At 48.6% G+C, this 20478-nt stretch overlaps 1 long non-coding RNA gene across 3 annotated transcripts in view; it reads left to right on the top strand.

The window, feature by feature from the left end:
• The window catches only part of LOC136792192 (uncharacterized), an 84517-nt gene that overhangs the window by 18243 nt on the left and 45796 nt on the right, over window positions 1–20478 (top strand). For 2 of the 3 annotated variants that reach the window (XR_010835658.1, XR_010835657.1), the window contains exons 3-4: window positions 6369–6603; window positions 8438–9536. The exons of the other annotated variant lie outside the window; for it this stretch is intronic. This is a non-coding gene — a long non-coding RNA (uncharacterized lncRNA). The remainder of the gene's footprint in view (window positions 1–6368; window positions 6604–8437; window positions 9537–20478) is intronic. 3 annotated transcript variants of the gene reach the window in all.

The following is a 20478-nucleotide window of genomic DNA, read 5'->3' as shown; positions in this document are numbered from 1 at the left end:
AAAAAGGTATATGTTCCGGTGCTGGAGGAGGAGGGAAGATTAAAGATAAAGGGTATAAGCAGGGCTTGAAGCCAAGCATCTTCCGAAGCTGTTGGGACCAGGAAGACATCTTAGGGGATGGACAGCTGCCTGAGGGGGTCCAGGGAGCCTGCAGGTACCATGCGCACTGAGAACCGGGGGAGCAGGTTTGCAAAGCCAGGAATAGGGATGGAGCTCCTGTGTCTGTATAGCAACCAGCAGTGTTTGGCCTTCCATATCCCAGAAGGCAGAATGACAGGTGATGTTAGCTCTGGACCCCAGGCACGCCTGGTGGGGGAGGGGGCGCTCAATTCACACCGTCTGCACTATTTGGAAATTTTGAGCAGGAATGGAATGTGAAGGCTGATGTGGGACTGACTGTAACCCCAAAAGCCCAGTCCCGGGGGAAGGATCATTGCCCCAGGAGAGGCTCCTGCACAAGTCAGGGCATCTCTGCGACTCCAGGGACGGACAATTCCGAAGGAAGATGAGCTCACAGCACCTGTGGAAACTCACCACCTCGAGGCTGAACAGACTCAATAAAAGGAGGTCTCACATCCGAGGACCTACAGATAAAGGGAGCATCAAAATGCACCTCTGATCATTCGAAACGCAACATAAAGGGGGAAGTAAAGGAACGTAGCCCGCGTTCCAACAATAGGACTTAAAAAGAAGATAATCACAAAATGGAAAATAGAGTCCCTGAAAGAAAGTGAGCGGCTTGGACAGAACGGCTGCTGGCCTCCGTCGCGTTCGTTCCCGCGCTGTAATATCCTGGGAGCAGGGACGGGTCTCATTGACATTGGATCTTACGCCTCCCGTAGGCCCCTGGACGGGGTGGGCACACAAGGCACATGCACCCGCCGGAAGGGTGGACTGTCCATGTTAGGTGTCCATGGTGAGCTGCTACTTCCAGAATCTTCCGATGTGGATGCTGGTGGCCGCCAGATGGCTTCTGTTCCGGCCAGGTGTGGGGGGCCTCAGCTTGGGGTGTGAGGAGGTGGCATATGCACAGCTGGAAAGGAGGCCGGCAAAGGGGAAGAGCGGACGGCCTCTCCCGTCTCACGCTCAGCACAGGGAGGGCGCAGCCTGGCACGTGGATATCATGGCGGCGCCGGTTTCCTCTCCGGGCCAGGGGACCCACGCGAGCCCCACCGGACAGCTTCCCTTCCGACCGTGTCTCCTCTTTCTCCGTTTATTGTGTTGCCTCGTCTTGTGCTAACAAGGATCTTTGAAAAATGACTGGTGCAATAATAATCTATGGAACCTACTGTAGAGAGCAATTAAATATGGTTAACGGCTGGGCTGCACTGACACATTAAAAGGCCCACAGGCTGCGATTTATAAAGACAGCCCTGCTGTCTCATTTGTGCCTGAAGCATGTCTCTGGCGTCCGCTTAGGAGGTCCAGTCTCAGAAGGGCACGCCTTCCAGGCCTCCCCCAGCATCACTCCAGGTGCCAGGCCACCCAAAACCATGTTAGCACGGCTTGACCATCCTTTACTGCAGCCCATCATGTCCTCGGGGGGCCTGCTGGCCTTTATCCTTGTAACAAAGCACGTGCTACCCAAAGGAAAGCTTAGCTATAATACTGGGGGTGATTCTCTCACCTGATGGAAAGTGAGTTGATGGCAAGAATTGATAGTAGAGGCTGAGATCTCACTGTCCTCAGCGCTGCTGATGTCTGGATATAACAGGCCCGGAGCCCCAGTGGGAGGGTGGCCTGTCTCCCCAGGGGCCAGCAAGCCCTGCAGAGTCGCGCCTCACTCATCCAGCAGCCTTACCCCTGCGAGACTCGAGAAGGGAGAGAAAACGCTGAGAAGCCAGAAGAGGAACTAAGATTACGCAACCTACTCACGCATGAACAACCGGACAAGAGATGACAGGCTGGTCCCAGGGGCCCCCCCATCCCCCCACTGGCCAAGCCCACCCCCTGAGGTCACACTTGCTGACGCATGTACTTCCATCAGCAGTCAGGGCTGGGGAGAAGAGGTGTAACTGCTGCTCCGGTCCTGGACCGTCACCTGCAGACTAAATATAGAAACAGTGCTAATAATGTAATTTTTCAGGACAAGTTACTGAGGTTTCCTTCGTATTTTTTCCCCTTTCGTGGACACATTTTCTTCCTGAGAAAACAGCCAACACTGTGTGTGTGCTCTCTTGCCTCGGGGATTGCTAATGGTTTCGTGCCATAGGGCCCAAAGCGGAAGCATCTAGGCAGCTGGACAGTGATTCAAGGCCTTGTTTTTGAAAGCCTAGGCTTACTGAGAAAAATTATGCTGGACAGGCCAGTGGAGGAAACCACGGAGACGTGGGGTTTCCAGCGATGAGAGACGAGAATGGCCAGACCAGGTGAGGGCAGAGGATGTCTTGGGGTGAAGAGTGAGATGACTTCCTGTTGTTGACATCATTGTGGCTGCTGCCCAGTGAGTCCCAGGGGCGCTGCTCACATCAGAGATGCTGGGGGATGTGAGGATACTGAACACAGAGAAGTGGCCTTGGAGAAAATGCCAAAGAAGCCCTGTTTCCACACTCAGTTCGGACACAGCCCACCTCTAAGAGAGCATGGGGGTGAAGAGAGGGTTTATCTGTGGGACACTCAGGGCTGAAGAATTGAGAAGGCTTCCTTGAATGTTTGGGCCACATCTAGAACCTTCTGGAATTTTGTTCAAGTCTAGGAGGGATGATTCATTTGCAGTGAGTCAGTTGAAGAGACGTTTGGACCAGATTTTATTTAATTTGGAGAAATAATGTCATATGATAGTTCTGCTGGGACTTAAAGGGTGCTGGTGAAATGAATTTCCTGAAAGAGGTAGGGCTGTGGAAGGTGATGCTATGGCCTGTCTCCAAGTGTTCACTTCTAGGAAAACGAAAGCTATCTTCTGGAGTGGGAATGACATGGGGGCTATACTGTCAGAGTGCTGGGGGCAAAAGGCAAAGGACAGGGGCCAAAGGGCATCCAGGCTGTGATCCCATTACCAATATAGAAATGACTGGTTCACCTAAATCAGTCCTTTTTTCTGCCACTTTATGGAGGTATAACTGACAAGTAAAAATTGTGTATATTTAAGGTATACAACTTGATGTTTTGATTTACACGTACATGGTGAAATAATCACCACAATTGAGCTAATTAACATATCTGTCCCTTCACATAGTTACATTTTTCATGCATGTGGGGTGAGAACACCTCATATCCAACCTCTTAGCATGTTTCAAGTATATAATACAGTATTGTTAACCATGGTCACCAGCTGTACATATGATAACCAGAACCTATTCATCTCATAACTGAAAGCTTGTACCTTTGACCTACATGTTTTTATTTCCACCCCCGCCCCCCCGCCAGCTGTTGGCAACCGACCTTCTACTCTCTGTTTCTATGCGTCTGGCTATTTTAGATCCCGCATACAAGTGAGATCACGCGGCATTTGTCTTTCTGAATCTGGTTTATTTCACTAAAGCATAAGGTTCTCCAGGTTCATCCAGGCTGTCTCATGACAGAATTGCCTTCTTTCTAAAGGCTGAATATTTAATACAATCACTCTATTATCCATTCATTCCTCAATGGACACTTAGGTTGTTTCCGTATCTTGGGTATTGTGAATAATGCAGCAATGAACGCAGGAGGGCAGGTATCTCTTTGAGATCCAGATTTCATTTTGCTTGCGTAGATATCCAGAAGAGAGATTTCTGGATCATGTAGTAGTCCTGTTTTTAATTTTTTCAGGAGCCTCCATACTGTTTTCCACAGTGGCTGCAGCCGTTTACATTCCCACCAGCAAGGTACCAGGGTTCCTTTTCCTCCACACCCTCACCAACTTATATCTTTTGCCTTTTCAAGAATCTCTACCCTACCAGGTGTGAGGTGTTATCTCACTGTGGTTTTGATCTGCCTTTCTCTGATGATTAGTGATATTGAGCTTCTTTTCATATATCTGTTGGACATTTATACATCTTCTTTTGAGAAATGTCTATTCGTGTCCTTTGCCAATTTTTAACTGGGTTATTTGTGAGAATTTATTTTTGCTATTGATTTGTAGCAATTCCTTATATATTTTTGGATATGAACCCTTATCAGATGGTTTGCAAGTATTTTTTTTTTTTTTCCCATTCCATAGATTGCCTTTTCATTCTGTTGATTGTTTCCTTTGCTGAGCAGAAACCCCATGATATTTTCTAATGCTGAGACTCCTGGGCTAAAAATGGAGATGTTTGAGCTTTAACTGGCATCCCCCTGAGAAGCTGGATCAACGGTCAGTCCCTGCGGCCTAGAGAAGCATCAGCTGATGGGGGTATCATAGGGCTCTGGTGTTTGCGTACCAGGTATTGGTGGACCCAAGGAGACTTCATCTTCAATGACTGTGAGGCAAAGAATGCCTGAAAAATTTAAAGCAGGCTTTGGGCATGTTGACAATCAGAGAAACAGAGCAGGTCACCTATCTAAATACCCACGGGGTGGCGGTTCTGTGTGGTTCTGAGCACAGAAGCGTGACGTCAAGGGTCTGGGCAGGGAGGCGTGACTTCAGGAGGGATGGCTCAGGCCTTCACAGGTCGGGTGTGCTTAGAGCCAGGCTGGGGGTGCCCTCCACCTGACGCACAGCACAGCTGGGTTCAAACTGTCAATATCCTCAACCAGTGGAGATCTCAAAGGGAGGGGAGGAGGAGGAAATGAAGCAAGACAGGAGGGCTTGACTCAGGTCACTAGCTGTGGATGGGAGGGGCCAATCCCAGACAAACAAGTGCGGGCATCCATGGGCCGGTGTCTGAGCACCAGCTACAGCACAGAGATCATCTGCTACTCTAGGTTGCTTTGCACACCTGTACTCTGCACCCACGGTGTGGGTCAAGGCACACCCAGGAGGGGTGTCTTGGGAGAGGAAGCTTGACGCTAAAGCAAATACAGAAATAAATACACTTGCCTGGATGCTGAGTGGGGGAAGCAACTCAGAGACAAGCTCTAAGGACTTTGGAAAGTGCACCCTTCAGCGCCACACAGTTTATAGGGGGCTGCTAGTAGGTAGTTTGGAGGGTTGGACTGGGGAAGAAGAGCTGGGTCTTTCATGACAGAATGGCCCAACAAAGAGGATTTGTAAGTAGTAACCTGAAAGCTAAGGGATTCTTGGGTGATGGCAAGAAACGATCGAAGTATTAGAGAGTGGAGCCCCGTGGGATTTGTAAGAGATTAGGTTTGCCCATCTGGCCCCAAGGCCCAGGAAGTGATTTACCATGAGGCCCAAATGTCCCCTTGGAAGCCACGTCTGGTGATGGCGGGGCCCTGAGTCAGGGCTAGTATGTTCCAGGATGGGGACCACCAGTGTTGCAGTGTAGACGTGTTTTAAATAGCATAGAGCTATCCTGGAATTTCAGAGGAAAGGGAGAGGTCTTACTGTCATGCCCGTACTGACAAAAGTCACACACATCACTTCTGCTCTCGTTCTGCTGTCCAGGACTTTGTTGAGCGGCTGCACCTATAGCATCAAGGGAGACTGGGGGATGCAACGTTATTCTGATTGGCTGCATGTCCAGCTAAATATTGGGGGTTCTGCTATTATAAGAAAAACAAGGAGAGCAAATACTGGAATCATCTACCAGTCCACACCTTGGGTGCTTTTACAGTCCAGAAGGAGATCAAGTTAAAAGTTAGAATAAATAAAATATGAGGGTAGGAAACCCACTGAGAACAGGCTTGCTTGAGTGGAACTCTCAATGATGCATCGGCTAATTTTTACGGGAGCTGCCAAATAACAGACTACAGTGTTCAGCTTGTCTGCTTTCTTTAAGTTAATACTTTTCTGATTGTAGAAGCAACACAACTTCCCTGTCCTTTGTTTAGAAAAATATTGAAAACTGTGGAAAGTCAAATAGAATTCATTCATTCATGATCACTCCGTCAAGAGGTAACTACTTCTTTTACGTTGGTGTCTATTCTCCTTGTATTTTCTGAGACATCTGTCTCGCAGGTGTATGTTTTTGTTTATAAGAGAATCATAGTATATGCATTATCTTTTGACGGACTTTTATATTTTAATAAATTTATCAGTGTCTTTATTGTTGGCTGTCTGTGCCCTCAGAATCCTTTCTTTCTCTGATGGATCCAAATCAAGGAAAGAGGGAGAAGCAGGCAGTTTACTGGGCGTGCTCTCCCTGAGCGCCTCTGGTGGAGGAGATGCTCGAGAGAAGGAAAGTGTGGACACCCATCCACACGCTGGTAAAAGGGTGGACCTGTACTTGCAGGTACCACTCTCTGCCACGTGACCTCTGCTCGCTCAGCCCCGCTGGGCTTTTCCACCAGGCGCTGGAGACACTCACACACTGCTCCCTCTGGCCCCCCTGAACCCCCTTATCCAGCACGCCTGCCTTCTGGATCGTGAACGAAGAATAAAGCACATGTCACCTCCCCGGCGGTCTGTGCTTAGAGATACAGTCGTGGGCGAAAAGAAAACCACTGCGCAGTTGTCGTGATAAAAGCCCGCAGAGACTGCAGTGCACGCCCCAGCCCAGCTGAACCGACTCCGTCCGGGCCAGCCCAGCTCTCGCAAGCTGCTGTTCTTAGAGCATCTTATCCAAGTCCAAGGGCAGCGAGGTGAGTGTCTGTGACAGTCTAAGGCCTGATGGACACTCTGAGAGGGCTGTGGGAAGGACACCGCATAGCCTCCTGGCTTGAGCTTTAATTTGAACCGGAAATTACACTTCTCAAGGTCAGCTTTTCCGTGGGTGATAGGTTAGTTTTCGTACTAGGCGTGTGCCTGTGTACACGTGTGTGCATGTGTGCGTGTGTGACAAGGGGATGAGGGAAGGAGGGGGGAGGGCAGACCCAGCTACGCAAGCATTTTATCCATTCCCAAGTGGGTCCTAGTTAGGGAGAAACATTGTATGGCTGGGAAATGTTCCCTAGGATTTCAGTGTGAATTAACATATTTTTTTTAAATTACGATTTTTAGAATTTTTATTTTATATTGGAGTATAGTTGATTTGCAGTGTTGTGTTAATTTCAGGTGTACAGCACAGTGATTCAGTATAAGACGATATATATATGTGTGTGTGTACGTGTATAGATTCTTCTTCAGATTCTTTCCCATTATAGATTATTACAAGGTATTGAGCAGAGTTCCCTGTGCTCTACAGCAGGTCCTTGTTGTTTATCTATTTCATATATAGGACTGTGTATGTGTCAATCCCTCCCCACCCCCCCTTTCCCCTTTGGTAACCATAAGTTTGCTTTCAAAGTCTGTGACTCTGTTTCTGTTTTGTAAATAAGTTCATTTGTATCATTTTTTTTCAGATTCCGCATATAAGTGATTCAGGGATAAAGCACTAGCGTTCTTTAGACACACAGGCCCGCGTGCACACGCACGCCCGCCCCACGGCCCTGCTTCCTCCTCCTTCCTGACGTGACAGATAGCAGAGGCTCAGCCACTGCCTGGAAGGTCAGGACATGTGGAGGAATCAGTCAGGGGCTGTTCTCTGGCCGAGCTCCCAGGAGAGCAGGCCCTGCACCCTTGCTCAGCATTGCCAGGCTTTTCCCCACTCGCAGCCTCCGCATCCGGTCAGAAGGCAGTCCTTTTTGTTAAGGATCCAAGGGCAGGCGTGCAGATAAGGGGGCTTCAGAGGAGAGTGGAGGGCTCAGCTCCCCGCCCTCCGCTCACACAGCGGGATGCCAGCAGGGCCCTGTGCTCCCCAGATGCCGCCATGGCTGTTTCATGAGAGTCATAGATGTGGAGACAGAGAGGGAGAAGAGGCAGCTAGCTTGGGAATTCATCAGCCCCACGTGGATAGCATATACAGTAAAAAAAAAACAAAAAAAACCCAAACCTTCTAGATAGCAAAGAGCCCATTAACGGTGCAAATTGTGACGCTCTGAATAGGAACTTCCTTCCCCTGCAATATCCCGGCTCTGTTTATCCAACAGGCTTTGCTGTCATGTGTGCTTTCCCGCATCCTCCTGTGTGTCTCCTCCTGACTCAGCTGAAGGGGGATGAAGAATGATCTTTCCAAGAGGGAGAGAGGGGCTAAGGGCGGGCCCAGCCGCTGTGCGGGAGCCCAGGCTTCCTTCCCGGCTGCCCCGATCGTGTCCGCAGAGACGGGCCTGAAACAGGGAAGCCACGTCCCAGGTACCTCGCCAGGGCAAGATGCTGTCTGGGTGAGAACCCATCCTCACCCCTGAGTCCCCTTCCAGCACGTGTCACCTTGCATGGCGATGTCTCCAGTGTCTGTGGCGCTGACTCAAAGTGCTTTTATTTCAAATAATGTCCGCTGCACAGCCGCACCCTGAAGTCGCAGGTAAAACCCTTTCTGGCTGCCTTGTGGAAGGAATCATGTTCCCTTTGCCTCTTGACTCGGTTAGAGGTAAACGTGGTGGCCTCGTTCTCTCCACTTCAAAAATATAAAGAAACATGTGGAAATGTTCTATTTTTCAGATCGAAAGCCATGTGCACCGCATTTTCCCAGACCTGATCTTAATGTAGATAAAAGTGAGAAACCCAGAGGGGAGCCTCCGCTGAAGCCCGGCATTGTATGCTCTAATTTAATCATCGTGCGCCGCAGGATTTCTTCGCATAAATTACAATCACAGTGATAGCATCGCTTTCACAAAAGGTGGCCTCTGGTCGCGAGTCAACTCTCCAAGACGTGGCCGGGTTGTTCAAAGCCGAGAAAGGGAGCCTGCGGTCTTACGGAGCTAGAGAATGCACCTGGGGCTCGTGGTGGAGGCCAGTCGGGCGACACCTCCCTGCTCTCTGCCTATTCAGCTCATTTTCCTTTGCATCTCGACATCTGCTAACTGCTTGGTTTTTATTTTCCGGGAATAAGGCGTTATTGGCAATGGGCGCCACCCTGGTGTACGAAGGAGGGGGTTTTCTAGGATGACCCCCAGAGTGGAGAAGCGATGGAGGGAACCATCCTCTTATGATGCCTCCCCTGGCCTCCTTTTTCTCTTCCTTTCCATCCCCCCGTCCCTTGGACGAACACAATTTTTAAATTATCGGCATTTTCAATGCTCTTGGGTCTTCATCTGGAAAAGCACTGTCCCTGTGCTGCTCGGAACACTCCTGCACCCATGGCCTCCCTTTTCCCAGGCTTGAAAGGGTCTCCCTCAGAACCTCGGAAGCACGTTTTGTAAGCCCCTCTACGGAAGGCGAGGCGGCTAGCCAGCTGTGCGTGTCTGCATTGTGCTGGCCCCAGAGCTCTCTGGGCAATTCTTTGAAAGAATAGGTGTGGGGAGATTCTCAGGACACGGCTCGTTTCTGTCCTTGGAGCTTTATCTCACAAAGGACATCTAAAATACAGATAACATCGAATCTGCGGAAACTGCTCCTGTTTCCCAATGGGTTGAGTCTAGAGGAAATGGGATTTTTTTTTTTTTTTTCACAATTTTCCCAATAGAGTGATTCTTTTGTGCCAAAACCCTCAAAAGAGAATGAAGCTCACATATCCCACCTACGTGTGCGACAGCAGGAATGTGCAATGGAAAATCCAAGGGCTACAAGCAGAGAGTTGATCTGCAATAAAGGTGAAACAGTAAGTGAAAAATTCAATATCGTCAGCGCTGCTCAAAAAGTGGCGGTCACCAACGTATGCAAATACACTGCCTTTTAAAACCGACAGCGGTGCAAAGTCTTGTCTCCTGTCAAATCACCATGGGAACTGTTGATTCCTGGGGGCAAAACAGGAGAGCAGCCAGCCTCTGGGAGTGTGTATGTGCACGTGTGCGCGTGGGCACACACACAGCTAAACCCCCCTGGGCAGCCACGTTCTGTCCTCTGTCTGTTTGGTGGGGGGAAGGGTTATGAGTCAAGATGCTTCCATGGAATTATGGAGGGAATTTCGAATAATACAGCCTTAGATATAAGTTTTCCTCTAACCTGAGTTCCATGTATAAATAGGAAGTGCCGAATGGAAGAGAATAGTGAAAACAGAGACGGCTATGAAATGCAGGAAGTACATCTCCAACAGATGCCTGTTGCTTTCTGCAGATCACATTGTTCTGTGGCTCCACCTTTAGTGCTCCTAAAAGGTCAGGCTCGCTGGATGGCTGGACTAGTAGCCTAATAAATCCCTGGCGTAAGCGTGTGCGAGCGCGCCAGTGTGTAAGTGTGCGAGAGGGTCCCCAGCCGCACTTATAGCTCCTCTTCCATTTCAACACGACCTGCCGGCACGGGAACCCGGCCGCAGGATCTGTGTCAGGGCTAAAAGCAAAGCTTGGCCTAATAGCACTCCCCAGCTTTGTTGGTACATTTCCAGCGTTTCACACTTTTCCTCGTCTTTCCTTAGATGAAAGAAAGAAACATATATTGAGATGATTCTGTGGGTTTTCTCTTCTGTTGAAAATGCACCTCATCACTCAGAGAGACCTTGGATATTCGGAAGGCCTTAGCCTTGGCTTTGGAGTCCGGCAGGTCTGGTGCCCGTCCTGCTTTCCATGTCTGCTCGGGTGTGATCTTTGCCACCTACTCTGCTACTATAGCCTTCTTCCTGGGCACGTTCTTACCTGCAGAGCAGAGGCAATAATTCCCACCTTGCTGGGCCGTAGTATTGAATGCAGTTTACGTAGGACACGTACGCAGCGCACAGTAGAAGTTTAGTACATAAATAGGGATTATTACTTGTTTTGTGGGTGTGTATCAAAGTATCTAATGTGCTTAATAGTTATTTAAAGCAAAAACATTCTGGATTAAAGAGAGAAAAGTTGCAAAATGCCAGAAATGTGCTTTCATGAAATATTTGCAAAATTCTAAATAAGGAGGTGATATAACAGCGTCTTAGTTCTGCCATCAGCTAGTTAGTTGTGCAGCCTTAGACAAACCATGTCAGCTCCCTGGATTTCGGCTCTAAACCCGGAGGTGCGTCCTAGATCGGCCTTCGGGAGGGGCCTCTGGGGCGCTCCCCGGAGCCAAGTGTGGGTCTGTACCCTCCACCTCCGCAACTGGCCCCCTGCAGACCCGCTCTTCTCTGGAAACAGAAGCCCTTCTTTTCGTGTGTCACTCCCTGCAGGCTTGCGCGGGCAGGTATCGTCCCGGCCCTGAGGTGCAGGCCGGGCCTCCGCCTCTCCCTCGCTGCTCTGGCGTCAGGCCGCCTCCGGCAGGTGCACGCCTGCTCCTTCCACTTCCCGGGCTCTGCTCCCCTGTTCCGGAGGTCGGGGAGGGCCCACTTGTCCGGAGCCTCGGGGCGCCTCTCCCGCTTTCTGTGCTGGGAATCAGCTCACGTTCTGGCCGGGCCTCGAATTCACCCACCTCCCGGTCCCTCAAGTTCCGTACCCCTAACAGGTGAGGGCAGACCCCAGGCTCCGCCAGCACGGCATCCTCGATTTCCCGTGTGGACGCACGCGGAGGCCCAGGCTGGCAGGGGCCTGTCATCCAGGCGGTGGGCCCTGGAGCAGAGCCACGGACGGAGAAGGACAGCCCCCTCCATCTGTAGGGACGCAGCTTTAGGGTCGCGAGTGCAACAAAAGGAAGGCCCGTGGGCGTGAGCCGGGTGGGAAAGCAGTCGGTGTGCGTGGCGGGAACGGAAGGAGACCGGAAGGCTGACTCCCTGGGGACAATTAGAGACACAGGCCGGCAGGCAGCAGCCGCGGCCCCTCCCCGGGAGCCATTTCCATCGCAGAGCCGCCACAGAAGGGCCTGTCGGCCCCAAAGCCACATCTCTGCCGGGCCATTGGTCCACAAGGGGCATAATAGCCCCGGCCTCATTGCTCTGGGAGGCGGCGAGGACAATGACCCGCCGTGAAAAGAGTTAAAAAGATTCTGAGGAGGGGAGCAGCCGGCCCGCACGGTGGCAATTCAAGATCTTTTGGACGCCGTTTGCAGCCTCTTTAATTAAGCCCCTCTTCTTCGGCTCATCCGGCAGAAATGCACCTGCCCCCCATCTGCAGGCCAAAACAGCAAGTGAGAGCGTCACTTCACACGAGTCCTTCCCCGGTTCTGCCTGGCTGATGGCTCAAGGGAGGCGGCCACAGACTCACTCACTCTTTCTCTTTTTTTTCCTTGCTCTGACAGAGTCTATGAAAACCATATTAAAAAGTGTGTGAGCCAAGGGATTCCATCTATCAAAGGAAGAAGGCCGTAAATAGCATTCATTCCCAGAATATCAAATGTACTAGCAGATTTCTAGGCAAGGTGCGGAGGCCAGAGTTCCCTTAACTGACCTCATCTCCGTTGCACCCCCAAACTTCATCTGTGCCTGAAAGCTGGGACACAAAATATTTCCCTCTCCCAGAAGAATTGTCTTTTCTGCGGCAGCATGTAGTAAACAATCAGGGCCCAGGACACGGGTTTATGTCATTTTCTGAACAACCCCGTTCTGCTTGGCGTGACCGTAGTGGTTGCTTTTTTCAGGTGGTTTAGTGCTGACTCCTTTCTGCAAATCGGTTCCGTTCACGTGGGTCTGAGGTGGGCAGGAACCCGCGTCCTACCAGAAGGCAGCAGGATACGCCTGTCTGCCCTCCTGGAAATCTTGCTGTTGCCAGAACTGTGTTAGTGCAACGCCCCGTGCCCCTCCCCTCCTCTCCTCACAGATGTTACTGCATCTTCAGGAGGGAGGCCCTGCGTGGGCTGGTTCCCTCTCCATATGTGCCTGCTGTCTCCAGAACCACAGGAGGCTGGTGCAAACCCATCCCAGCCCTGGTCCCACCCCAGCCCGCGGCAGCGCAAGCTGCCCGGCTGCCCTTAACACCGCCTGGGAGAACTGCTGTCCCACGGATATGGAAGCTAAAGTCCTCCTTGATTTCTGCAGGATACAAAGAAAGTGCAAGTCAGAGCTCCATGTCTGGGCTGCCCGTCTTGAAAGATGCCTGTGTCCCAGAAGCTGTAAGCGGAGCAGCGCGAGGTGGTCCTCCTCGAGCTGGGAAACTGCCCGGGGGGCTCATCCACCAGACACCTGCTCCTGCGAGCCAGCTCTGCGCTCACGCACTCCCCAGAGCTGCCCCGCCCCCTCTCACGTGCTCTCTGGACACGCCCCCCCCCCCCCCCCGCTGCCCCCTGACAAGTCCTGACGTCACCTTTCACGGTGCCCTCGCCCTGCAGGCTCAGGACCTCCGTGGATGCCCTTGTTCCCGCATCGTTCCGGGCTTCCGTGATCAGCCCAGAGCTCACTGGGTCCCCGGAGCTGGGCATAGAGAGGGCATTTTTTTCATATGCTTTTAATTATTCAGATAAAAATTCCTAGGCTCAGATTTCTCTCCACTGCCTAAAGAAAAATGGAGAATTAAATGCAATTCCACTTTGAAAAATCCAGCCTTAAAAACAAAATGATGATTCAATGGAAGGTATTCAGGAAATTCTGCAGATTGAATAGACTTGATGATTTTCATCATTTCCAATACGTTGCGATTATCATCATTTGTTAACTATTTTGGAGAGTGTGAGCTATCTCTCTTTTACAGACAAGCAAAGGTGGCCACAGTCTCCTAGAGTGGCTGGGGGGAAGAAAGAGAGAGAAAATCCCGCCCCCCCCCCCCCCGCATCAAAAAAACAAATATATCTGGCTTCTCAAATGGCACATAATTTCTTGCGAAATTGAGGAAGGGAATAGACAGAGAGGAATCTACCATTAGGGTGAGGTCTCTTTCCAGCCAAGGGTCTGGGTAATTCCAGGATGGAACAAGCTTTGAAATCAGGGATTCAGTTTCACAATTTCCACAGGCTAACGCAGACACACACTTCCAGGTCAGGAGGATGCGAGCAGAATGTTCTCCAGGGCAGGGGCTGCCTCTTGCTCCCACGTGGCTCTCTCCGCCTCGTGCAAGTGCGCAGGGCCTCTGCAGGAGCTTGAGTGTGCCCGATGCCCCCGCTTCCCTTCCCCACTCCCACGCCGGGTGGGGAGAATGTGGCTCCGGGGCGTCCTCCGCCCGCTGTGGGTGTCCCTTCCTGGAACAGCTTTTCAATCCTCCTCAGTCTGTTCCTTCCTAAGACTCCCCAGTCTTCACAGTGTCTTCTATCGCCCCCCCCCATCTAATGCTGTGCCTTTTCCCTCGATATTCTCGTTGACACCTAAGACTTTAACTTCCAGTTTATGCTCATGGCTCTGAAACCCTTCTATTCTGCTCACGTGTCTGTTGATTCTCGGACAGACAGGTTCAAAGCCCGCTGGGCACCTCAGCCCCCACATGTCTTTGCTCTCTCTGCCCCTGACCTCATCCTTCACAGCCTGCATCTTCTCTGTAGAGTCCAATCTGGAGCCAGGGGCATTCCTGTAATTAGCCCAGACTGGAGATCCCGTGCCTTTCTCCACACACACGCCCCTTTAATTGATTTACTGAATCCTGTCTCCTCTGCTGTAGAAAGATCTCCGGATCCCCTTTCCTCTCATGACCCCTGCCACGGCCCCAGTTCAGGACCCCTCATTCTCGCCCACAAGGCTGCAAAAGCACCTGATGGGCTTCCTGTCTCCAGGTCACTCCTCACCCTCCAGTCTGTCTTCTACCTGCCTGTAGACTTATTTTTCACCTAGAAAGCTTTTGTTTTCCAGCACTTAGAGAATAAACTCCTTAACCTGACACGTGAGCCTCTTCAACAGAGCTCGCAACCGCTCTATGTGCCTGGGCAGGCTCCTGGCTGCTCTGACCCCTCGACATCTGCACCCTCTTCCCAAAAGCCTGTGCCCAGGGCCTGGCAGCTCTGTGTGTGCTCCTCCACCAGGGTTGCCTTTCCTCGACTTGCTTGGTGAATTACATTTTAAGGCCTCTTTAAATGCTATCTGTGCTATAGAGCATATGGTATTTGCTCTCTGGTATATGCTATGTGGTATACGCCATGTGGCATATGCTATCTGACACACACCTTAGAGTACATGCCATGCAATATATGCTATGTGGTATATGCCATGCGGTGTACGCCATGTGGTATATGCTATGTGACATACACCTTAGAGTACATGCCATGCAGTATATGCCATGCGGTATATGCCATGAGGTGTATGCCATGTGGCATATGCTATCTGACATACATCTTAGAGTACATGCCATACAGTATATGCCATGTGGTATATGCCATGTGGTATACGCCATGTGGTATATGCTATCTGACATACACCTTAGAGTACATGCCATGCAATATATGCTATGTGGTATATGCCATGCGGTGTACGCCATGTGGTATATGCTATGTGACATACACCTTAGAGTACATGCCATGCGGTATATGCCATGAGGTGTATGCCATGTGGTATATGCTATCTGACATACATCTTAGAATACATGCCATACAGTATATGCCATGTGGTATATGCCATGTGGTATACACCATGTGGTATATGCTATCTGACATACACCTTAGAGTACATGCCATGCAGTATATGCTATATGGTATATGCCATGCAGTATATGCCATGCGGTATATGCCATGCGGTGTGTGCCATGTGGTATATGCTATGTGACATACACCTTAGAGTACATGCCATGCAGTATATGCCATGCGGTATATGCCATGCGGTGTGTGCCATGTGGTATATTCTATGTGACATACACCTTAGAGTACATGCCATGCAGTATATGCCATGCGGTATATGCCATGCGGTGTACGCCACGTGTCGTGTGAAATGTGCCGTCAGGCCTCGTGAATCGAGGTAAAAGTCTCATCCCGAGCCTCCCATCTGCCTCCCCCTCTGGGTGCTCTGTCCGTTCTCATGTTCAGCCTCCCGTCGGCTCCGGGGGACGCGGGCGGGTGCTGACACTGGGATGGTTCTGGGAGCCTCCGTGCTCTCTCAGGGCCTGCGGTGAAGCCCCAGTCTGGCTTATGCATCACAGGCTGAGCTGAGTATCTGCCTGGGAGCTGGCGTCTTTGCACTCCTCAGTAGCAGGCCGTGTGCCTGTCGTCTGTGATGACACACTTAGCACCTTCACTTTGTTCTTTTCAAAGCCCTTTCCCATTTACTTCCTCTTCAGAGCAGTGGATTTTATCCCCACCATACAAATGAGGGGATAAAGATTCAGAGAGAGCAGGTCATTTGTCAAGGCCGTGGTTAAACCCCAGCTTCTCCTGCCTTGGGCCGACCTGTGGGAGACCTGCCTCCCTTCCCCCATCTCTGTCCGTCCCGCAGCACTCTTTCCTCTCATATTCTTCCCTCCGTCTCATTCTCTGACTACTCAGAGCTCTCTCCCTTTGCCTCACCCTCACAGGATAACGTGGCTTTCCTCCAAAGTGCTCCAGGGGCCCAGATAATGTCAAATCCAGAAGTCTGAGGAAGTAACAGGTGTGGAAGCAACGTTTTGCTGAAGGTGGGTGGACCACCAGAAGGGAGCCCCCTCCCAAGGATTCTCTTGGTAGGCTCTCAACTTTTATGCCTGCTGATAGGACCAGGTTCACCTGACTCACCGCGTCTTTTACATAATGTTGACTTTACTTTGGTTTGCTGCATCTTGACCAGAATAATGTACAATAGTCAGAGGTGATGTTTCCCGAGTTTTTGACCGCACTCATTTAAAATCACCCGTTAACAGGACTGATCTAAGTCAAGAGCATCAATGCAGCCTGATATTGTGCACATTTCCTCAAACTTGTTTTGAGTTTTGATTTTATATCGGGGTACATTTAATTCACAACGTTGTCTTAGTTTCAGATGTACAGCAAAGTGATTCAGTTACACATATACATGTATCTATTCTGTTTCAACTTCTTTTCCTACTTAGGTTGTTAAATAATATTGAGCAGAGTTCCCCGTGCCACACAGTACGTCCTTGTTGTTTATCCATCTTAAATATAGCTGTGTGTACATGTCAGTCCCAAACTCCCTAACTATCCCTCCCCCTCATCCTTCCCCCTGGTAACCATAAGTTTGTTTTCTACGGCTGTGAGTCTGTTTCTGTTTTGTAAATAAGTTCATTTGTATCCTTTTTTTTTTTTTTTTTTTTAGATTCCCCAAATAAGTGGTATCATACTATATTTCTCTTTCTCTGCCTGACTTACTTCACTAAGTATGACAATCTCTAGATTCATCCATGTTGCTGTAAATGGCCTTATTTCATTCTTTTTTTATGGTTGATTAGTAGTTCATATTATATATCTATATATATATATACTGTATCTTTATCCATTCCTCTGTCGATGGACGTTTAAAGTTCATCAAACTTTAGTGGGAAAGGAACCTGGGAGGCTTTTGAAAACCATAGTTGGCCTCATCTCTAGAGATTGTGACTGAATCACAGGATTCCTGGCATGTCAGATGATTCTTTACCTTTTCCAGGTTTACTGAGATGTAATTAACTATTAAAAATTGTATATATCTGAGATGCAAAACTTAATGATATGAAGAGTCATCAGAAATCTCACTCTGAACGTCTCTGGACTTGAGTTCAGATCTGATCTTTGCCATTCACCAGCTTTCTAATTTTGGAAGAATTGCTCTTTTTTTTTTTCACTTAGAAAATAAAGAAAAATACCTTTGTCAAGGTGGTGTCATCAGGATTAAATGAAAGCAATTAAATCCATGAATTGGTTAAATCATTAATGGAAGTAGCTCTCATATGTTGATGTTCATAAAAATGGAAGATTTTTTATATGATAGAGTGAATATTTTATAAAAGGAAAATGATATGTAAATGAGAATATTATAATCCATTGCAGAAATTCTTAGTTGGTTTATTTCATTTGAGAAATACATACTATTAATGTATCTCTATCAGTGGAAAGTTTGCAGAATTACTATAGAAAATAATTATAATAATTTTTTAAATTTCAACTTCCACAATGTGTTAGACCAAATACCTAAAAACTGCAACTCTAAAACCTGCTAGCGATTCTGGATACACAATTACAAATATTGTTCAAATGTATGGCTGACTTTACAAAAAAGGAAGGAACATCAGGAACAGCCAAAACGGAACAAATGTCCATGCACTCAGGCTGGCACAGGAATGTGGGTAACAGGGAGGTTCCTCCACTCTGTATATCAAGGGGCTTGTGTGTAATGACCAGAGGAGACACAGGGTGAAGCCCTGAATCAGAACTCACTGGCCCCTCCTGCCCCACCTATGGGATAAAACCACATACTAAGAGGGTTACAGCTTAGTGAAAAGCACATTGGACAAATTCTGCTCACCAGCTCAGTGACTTGACAAGTTTTCCAGGCTACCCTTACCGGGGATGAGGTTTAAAAAAAGGATGGGAGGGGCACAAACTTCCCTGAACATGCGTAGCTGTGAGCCTACCTTGTAAAGAACGGGGAATCAAATAGAGGAAATCAAGATCATGAAGCCTGAGCACACCTGGCAAAAGCAAATGAAAAACCACTTTAGAAAACTCAACTCCACCAAAGAGGATCCCAACACCCCCAAATGCAAACTTTCTGTAGAATGAGAATGCTGGAAATGTTTAAAGACATCAAAGGAGGGCATGAAATCATTAAAAACGATAATGACTACAAAATACCAGATAGATTTTGGAGGCAAAAAAAAAAGAAAGAAACTCCTAAAAATGAAAAATGTAATCATTTAAACGAAGTCAATTAGACACACAAGAAAAGAGAATTTGTGGACAGGAAGATAGATTTGAATCATGTAGAACAAAAGAGATAAACAGATGTAATCTGTGAGGTTATACCTGCTTATGTTTGAGATAACTTACCTCTAATAAGAGAACCAAAGGAAGAGAATAGAAAAAAAAACAGAAGAGAGACAATCTCGGTAGAAATAGTGAAAGCACATATTTCACAGCTTAGGAATCTCAATGGCTCCTAAGAAGGCTAAATTCAAATAAATCCGTACCTGAACTCATCACAGAGAACTCATCACATGCTACCAAAGACAAAGATACAATCTCAGAAGAAACCAGAGAGACATGACAGATCATGCTCAAAGGAAAAAATACACAAGTCTTTTTTTTTGCGGGGGGAGGTTATTTTATTTTTTTATTTTTTATTTTTTAAACATTTTTATTGGAGTATAATTGCTTTACAATGGTGTGTTACTTTCTGCTGTATAACAGAGTGAATCAGCTATACATATACATATATCCCCATATCCCCTCCCTCTTGCAACTCCCTCCCATCCTCCCTATCCCACCCCTCTAGGTGGACACAAAGCACCGAGCTGATCTCCCTGTGCTATGTGGCTGCTTTCCACTAGCTATCTAGTTTACATTTGATAGTGTAAATATGTCCATGCCACTCTCTCACTTCATCCCAGCTTACCCGCTCCCCTCCCTGTGTCCTCCAGTCCATCCTGTACATCTGTGTCTTTATTCCTGTCCTGCCCCCGGGTTCTTCATAAGGAAAAAATACACAAGTCTAATAGTAGACCTTCCAGCTGTGCTCAGGAGCAGAGACTGGTAGGAAAAGACCCAAGCAGGCCACTTTGTCAACCTGAGTGAAAGGTCCTGTTGGGGCATCCCAAATGGCCAAGCAGCCCTTGCTCTTTTGCAGAGCGCAGAAGTTAGTGTGTTTTGGAGTGGACTGACCCCCACTCTACTCTGACTGCTTTGGACCCTGAGGCAAGCATGGCGAGTGTCTGCAAGAAGCCTTTTCTGACTTCCTGTGCATGCTTATTCAACAAAGGGACCACAGCAACGCCTGTGTTTGCTCCGTCTGCAGACAGCAGTGTCTTCCTGTGGGAGATGGAGATATGCATAAGAGTCAATCAGGGAACACATATGAAAAAAAAAAAAAAAGTTAAACCTGACTCCCGTGGATGTGCTTCTCCTCCCCTCTGTAGAGGAGAACCAAGACACCTTGAAGGTCAAAGATGAGGGTATGAGTACTGACGGAATTCTCAGTATAAAGAATGTAGAATCATAGGAAAATGTATGAGGATATTAAACTGACGTGTTCTCCTTTCCCCCTGAAATTATGTTCCTTTGTGGCTGTTACTTCCAAGGCTGAGCCATGAAGCTTGTGGCCCCAGAGCAGGAAAGAGCAGACACTGGTGTGAGAACCGAGAAGTCTTGATGAACCTCATGTTTAAATGTTATTTTCTTCATCTCCTTAGTCAGACTTAGTTTTGAAAGTTATGCTCTGAAGAGAGAGAAAAGATTTTTTAATTTTAAGTTCTCCCTCTGCATATCAAAATTTAGATTCAATCACAATATTTTCCACAGATAAATCCATGAGAGGAGAGAGAGAGAGAGAGAGAGAGAGAGAGAGAGAGAGAGAGAGAGAAAGAGAGAGAGAGAGAGACAGAGCAGGAGAGAGAAGGAGATTGAGAGGGAGGTATGTCAGGGCTGTCCACTTGCCCTGAAAAAGCTGAAAGCCTGGAAGGGGAGGAGGGGGAGGGGTGTGCTGGGCGAAGTGGGTGGGGATGTGGGTGGAGAACTGTGGACAGACAAAATCACATCACTCCAATCTTTTCTCAGCTATTAGTGTGGTTGCTTCCTTGTACCTTTTCTTTAATATCACTTCCTCAGAGAAAACTTCCCTGATCATCTTACACAAAATAGCACCCCTTTCTTCCTTCACCGTTATCTACCAGAGCCTGGACATGGTGTGCCCTCATGTTTACGCAGTCAGTGAATGAGGGAAAGCTAAAATGTGAAGGTGT

The sequence above is a fragment of the Kogia breviceps genome, chromosome 11, assembly GCF_026419965.1.
Source record: "Kogia breviceps isolate mKogBre1 chromosome 11, mKogBre1 haplotype 1, whole genome shotgun sequence".
Taxonomy (NCBI): domain Eukaryota; kingdom Metazoa; phylum Chordata; class Mammalia; order Artiodactyla; family Physeteridae; genus Kogia; species Kogia breviceps.
This window is presented reverse-complemented; position numbering and strand designations above follow the sequence as displayed.